This window comes from Octodon degus, unplaced genomic scaffold (assembly GCF_000260255.1).
Source record: "Octodon degus isolate 3935 unplaced genomic scaffold, OctDeg1.0 scaffold00002, whole genome shotgun sequence".
NCBI lineage: Eukaryota > Metazoa > Chordata > Mammalia > Rodentia > Octodontidae > Octodon > Octodon degus.
The window spans coordinates 20,042,790-20,048,024 of record NW_004524578.1 but is presented as its reverse complement, the minus strand read 5'-3'; the positions used below and the strand labels follow the sequence as shown (position 1 = coordinate 20,048,024).

General features: G+C 40.4%; 1 protein-coding gene across 3 annotated transcripts in view; it reads left to right on the top strand.

Moving 5' to 3' along the window:
• Window positions 1-5,235, top strand: part of Crtc3 (CREB regulated transcription coactivator 3) — a 130,849-nt gene that overhangs the window by 53,439 nt on the left and 72,175 nt on the right. The gene's annotated exons all lie outside the window — the stretch shown is intronic.

Sequence of the window (5,235 nt, the reverse complement as noted above, 5' to 3'; positions counted from 1 at the left end):
TGTGTGTGTGTGTGTGTGTGTGTGGCCAGCTCAGCCAACCAGGGGGCGGGGCTGGCTGGCATGTGGTCCTGGGGGATTGAACCGTGGTCCCTGTGCTTTGCCAAGCTTGTTCTAAGTAGGTGCTTTAGACCACTGAGCCATCTCACCAGCCCCCTACTATAAATCTTAAAACAAAAATTAAGATAAAGCAATATTCAGAAAATCGAATACTAATTAAAAATTAAATGTTTCAAAACAATTGAACTAAGAAAAAGTTTTCATGATAGTAAAGAAGTACTAAGAATAAAACATAAGATAAATACTTGAATGGCAAATAAATGACCAGCACTTCTAACAATTTGGGGATAGGATATCACACAAAGCTCTAGTGCGTTGTGGACATGGATAATGTCCATGACACTTACTGGTGGCCAGGTGTCCCTTGTGAGACTGAGCTACTGCTATTTCCTTGAAATCTACCCTGTAGACCCAGATGGAATCATGACTCATAGGGTAGAAGAGAATTCCATTTGTAGAGTGTGCTGGTGGAAATATTTTGCTGCTGTACACAAAAGAATGCCTGAAAGACTACTTTTATATACCTCTTATTATCTTGTGTTCAATTGTTTGCCCTATTTGCTGGGTTCTTTCCATTCTCGTTCGTGGAGTGGTAATCATTTTGCTCCCTCTCTAGACCATCATTTAGTAGTCAGTGTAGGCTTGGCTTTGTCATCATGAAATTCTTAAGTTGTTCTTTGTCATGGAAGTATTTCACTTCTCCATTATACTTGAAGGAGAGTTTTGTAGGGTATATCAGTCTGGGTTGGAATTTATTTTCTTGCAAGACTTCTATTACTTTGCTCCATGCTCTTCTTCACTTGATGGTTTGTGAAGAGAAATCTGCCGTTATTCTGTTGGATTTTCCTTTAAATGTGATCTGTTTCTTTTCTTTAGCGGCATTTAGTATACTGTTCCTATGCTGAATTTCTGGGATCTTGATTATTATATGTCTGGGTGTGTTTTTAATTGGGTTTATGTTATTTGGAGTTCCATATGCTTCACTTACCTGAATGTAAGATTGTTTCCCCATATTTGGGAAGTTTTCTGCTATTCTGCCCATATTCTTTCTATATTATATGTATTGACTCCTTCCTTCTCATTGATGCCTATTAGTCTCATATTGTTCATCTTTGCATCGTCTTGCAGGTATTGAATTATTTTTTTCTGCATCCTAGTTGTTTTTAAGAGATCTTTTCTTACTTTTTCACTAGCTGCAATGGTGTTTTTAAGGTCTGAAAATCTATTTTCACTTTCATTCATACGGTTTTGCCAGCTTGTGATTGAGGTTTTAATTTCCTGTATATCACTTTGAATCTGCTTCCTGCATTCTAATTCTTTCCTATATTGCTTGTTCAAGGGTTCCATCATTTTTATACTCTGCTCTATTTTTTAACAGTGTATTCTTTAGAAGCACTTAGTACTTCTTTGATTATTATCATTTCTTTTTTTTATATTTATTTATTTTTATTTATTACATTTATTTATTGTGTGTGTGTGTGTGGCCAGCTCAGCCCACCAGGGGGTGGGGCTGGCTGGCATGTGGTGCTGGAGGATTGAACCGTGGTCCCTGTGCTTTGCCAAGCTTGTTTCAAGTAGGTGCTTTAGACCACTGAGCCATCTCTCCAGCCCTATCATTTCTTTTTTTTACTTCAGAAATTATTTCTGATCTGATTTCCTCCATACCTTTCTGCAGTTATTTCTTTACTTCCAATGCTATTATTTCAGAGATTTCAGGTGTGTGATTTCCAATTTCTTGTACGCTAGTGTCTTCTGCATTTGTTCTGGGTGGACTTGGGGCCCGAGACTGCATTTTGTTCCTTTTCTTTGTCATTTTGTATACCACTGTCTTCTGACCTCTGGTGTAGAGCTTAGACAGAGTTATTACCTTAGCACCAGGTCCGGATCTACCAAGTTCAGACTCCTCCAGGTGGGTGTGGCGTGGGTCTGGGTGCACTTCTTCCTGCTGCAGCCCTTGGAAATGAATCCTTTTTGACACTCTGGCAAGATGTTCTGCTCCTGAATCAGCTGGGTGGGTCTTGCCTCTAGTGTCTTTGCAAGGAGTTCTGCTGAAGGGTTCCACACCAGGCGTGCCCTATGGGTCTAATGAGGATCCGGCGGCCCCAGGTGGTCTCACTCACATGCCAGGCCTGGACTCTCGGTCAAATCAGGATCCAGCGGCCCTGGGTTTTCTCACTCACACGCCAGGCCTGGTCTCTGGGTTGAATCAAGATCTGGCCCCAAGTGTCTCACTCATACACCTACACACCCTTGTTGACCATTTATATATCATTATTTAGGGAACTGCCTACTTAACCTATATTCATATTCATCTAATTCAAGAATCTGATAGATAAAAAATGGCATCTTATTGTTTAAATTGGTATTTCCTTAATTATAAGTGGCATGTATTCATTCACCAAATAAATACCAAATGACCCTTTATGTCTTTATGTCTAAATTGCTAGGGATATTAACACCCAAGACAGATTAAGACATCTCTTTATGTTTCTTTGGCCTATTTTATTTCCTGTTTTTAGGCTATGTTTGATTTTGATCATTTTTGTATTGTGTCTTGTTTGTTGCTTTATCTTTTTATTAATTTATATGAGCTCTATTATATATTAATAAATTGGCTTTTGTGCATTACTTTTGTATTTCTGTGTTCAGATAACCGCAAGTTTGGTGGCTTAAAACAACACATAGCTTATCTGACAATTTCTGTAAGATAGGAAGTCCCAGGTATGGTTTGCCTGTGTTCTCAGCTTCTGAGTGTCACTTGACTGCAGTTCAGATGCTGGCTGTTTCTGTGGTCCCCTCAGGAACTAGAGATAAGCATCCCAGCTGCCTCTGGGGTTTGGCTGGCATTGCTTATTGGTAGTAATTCTTATCCCCTATAGGCTACCTGTGCTTCTGTGCCCTATGGCCTTTCCAAAATGTCCATGACTTCATGGCAATGCTTCTGGGCTATTGAGTTGTCTTTCAGGTGCCTCTGCTATCAAGACAGACACTTACAAATGTCATAACATCATCAAGGGAAAGACATTCTGTCACCATTCCTGCATGCTTTTGGTTAGAGAAAAGTCACAGGTTCTGCCACACACAGAGGGCGGGGTTGTATAGAGGAGTGAATAGCAGAGGTGGGGATAATTGGAGGACATACTCATATCTTTCCATTATAGTCTTCCCTGTATATTCCAAATATTTTCTCCATTTGACAATTTCTTTGTGTGGGAGTTTTCTGCTTGTTTATTATTAATCAATAAAATGTCTATCTGTTTGTAACTTCTGTGCTACCATTTCTAGTATGTTATTTTTTTCTCTAGTACTGGAAGTTGAACCCAGGGTCTTTGCACTGAATTGAATTTCTCAGCCCTTTTTTACTTTTTATTTTGAGACAAGGTCTTACTAAATCACCCAGGCTGGCCTCAGACTTGGAATTCTCCTGCTTTAGCCTCCCGGTGCAGTTGTTATAGATGTGGTCCACCTGGCATGCCCCTTTTCAAATATGTTTTGAGTAGATTTCTTTTCTTTCTTTTTTTCAGAACTGGGGATTGAACTCAGGCCCTTGCACTTGCCAGAAAAGCACATACTCCACTGAGCCATCTCCCCGGCCGAGTAGAATTCTCAAACATTCACCCTTATTTTGTACCCATATTTTGTTCTAATACTATTATTATTTTGAATTTTTTGATGTGAGATTTGGGAAAGACATCCCCTTTTTTTCTTTATGGCCAAATTATTATTACACTTTTTTTTCTTTTTGTGATACTAGGAGTCAAATCCAGGGCCTTCGGTGTGCCAAGCAGGTGTTCAGTGACTGAGCTACACCCCTATTATCTTCTTCTTATTATTATTTTTTGTATTTAGTACAGGGTCCACAGGGTCTCACTATGTAGATTGGACTTGTAGTGATTCTATTTTCAGCCTACCAAGTGCTGGGATTATAGGCACCCGCCATGACACCCAGCCTTAATCGCATGCCCCAAGGTGGGGCCGGCACGGCATGCCAGGGATCGAACCCCAGCCACTGCACTCTGCCTAAGAAGGCGTTTTAGTCCACTGAACTCTGTGGCCAGCCCTTATCTTAGCTTTTGAATTCTTTATTTTTATATATCTTACTCTGTGTTGTTCCACTGATACTGTTTATTCCCGTTTTTGTATCTATATTATAAAGTTTTATAAAAGTGTCTGATTTTGAATCATGTTTTTGATTAGATGTAGATAAAGATATCTTTATGAGATCCAAAATTAAAAGTAAGCTCGAGAGTGAAGTCTATAGTGTCCCTTCTTCCATCTGTGACCTAGCCACCCAGCCCACTCCTGACAGTGTTGAAACATTCATTCCTTTAGAAATGTTTCATGTACACATTGACAAATGTGAATATATGAGGTGTGATTGAAAATATCATGTATTTTGTGAAACCATAGTTTCCAAGGGAATAGATTTGATACAGGACATATAAATTTATAGGTGTATCTTATAAAATTCACCCAAAAAGTCAAATGCAGAGGAATGCAAATCTGTTCATGCAGTAGAGACCCAAAGAATCCAGCCAAGGGCCTAGGTTCCATGACACTTTCTCATGCAAGTCTGCAACAAGAAGCTGCACCAGGAAAACCAAAAGGCTAGTAGTGGAAGCAAGAAAGTCCATGATGATGGGGTGAAGGATCTGTGCCAGAAGACTGAGGGATCTGCACCAGAGCCAGGAAATGACACTCAAGAAAAACAAGACCAGAGCTCTTTCTGAAGAGAACAGCAGCCATCCCCAGTGACAGCAACAGTGAGGACTCAGCTCCTCGTCCTCCTCTGAGAATAGTTGAGTTCATATCCAGACAATCAGCCACAACAAAACTTCTGGGAATTCAGCCACATACCATCTTTCCCTTCCCATTCATCTTTTATGTCATTGGCAGCAGTCCTCAGGTGAGTCTTCCACATCGGATGCACCCTCACTCAGTTCACTCAGTTGCACAGTCACACTTAAATTGACCTTTTTTTTTAAAAAACATTTATTTATTTATTTATTTTGTGTGTCTGTGTGTGGCCAGCTGAGCCCACCAGGGGGCGGGGCTGGCTGGCATGTGGTGCTGGGGGATCGAACCACGGTCCCTGTGTTTTGCCAAGCTTGTTTCAAGTAGGTGCTTTAGACCACTGAGCCATCTCACCTGCCCTAAATTGACCTTTAATAAATCCAC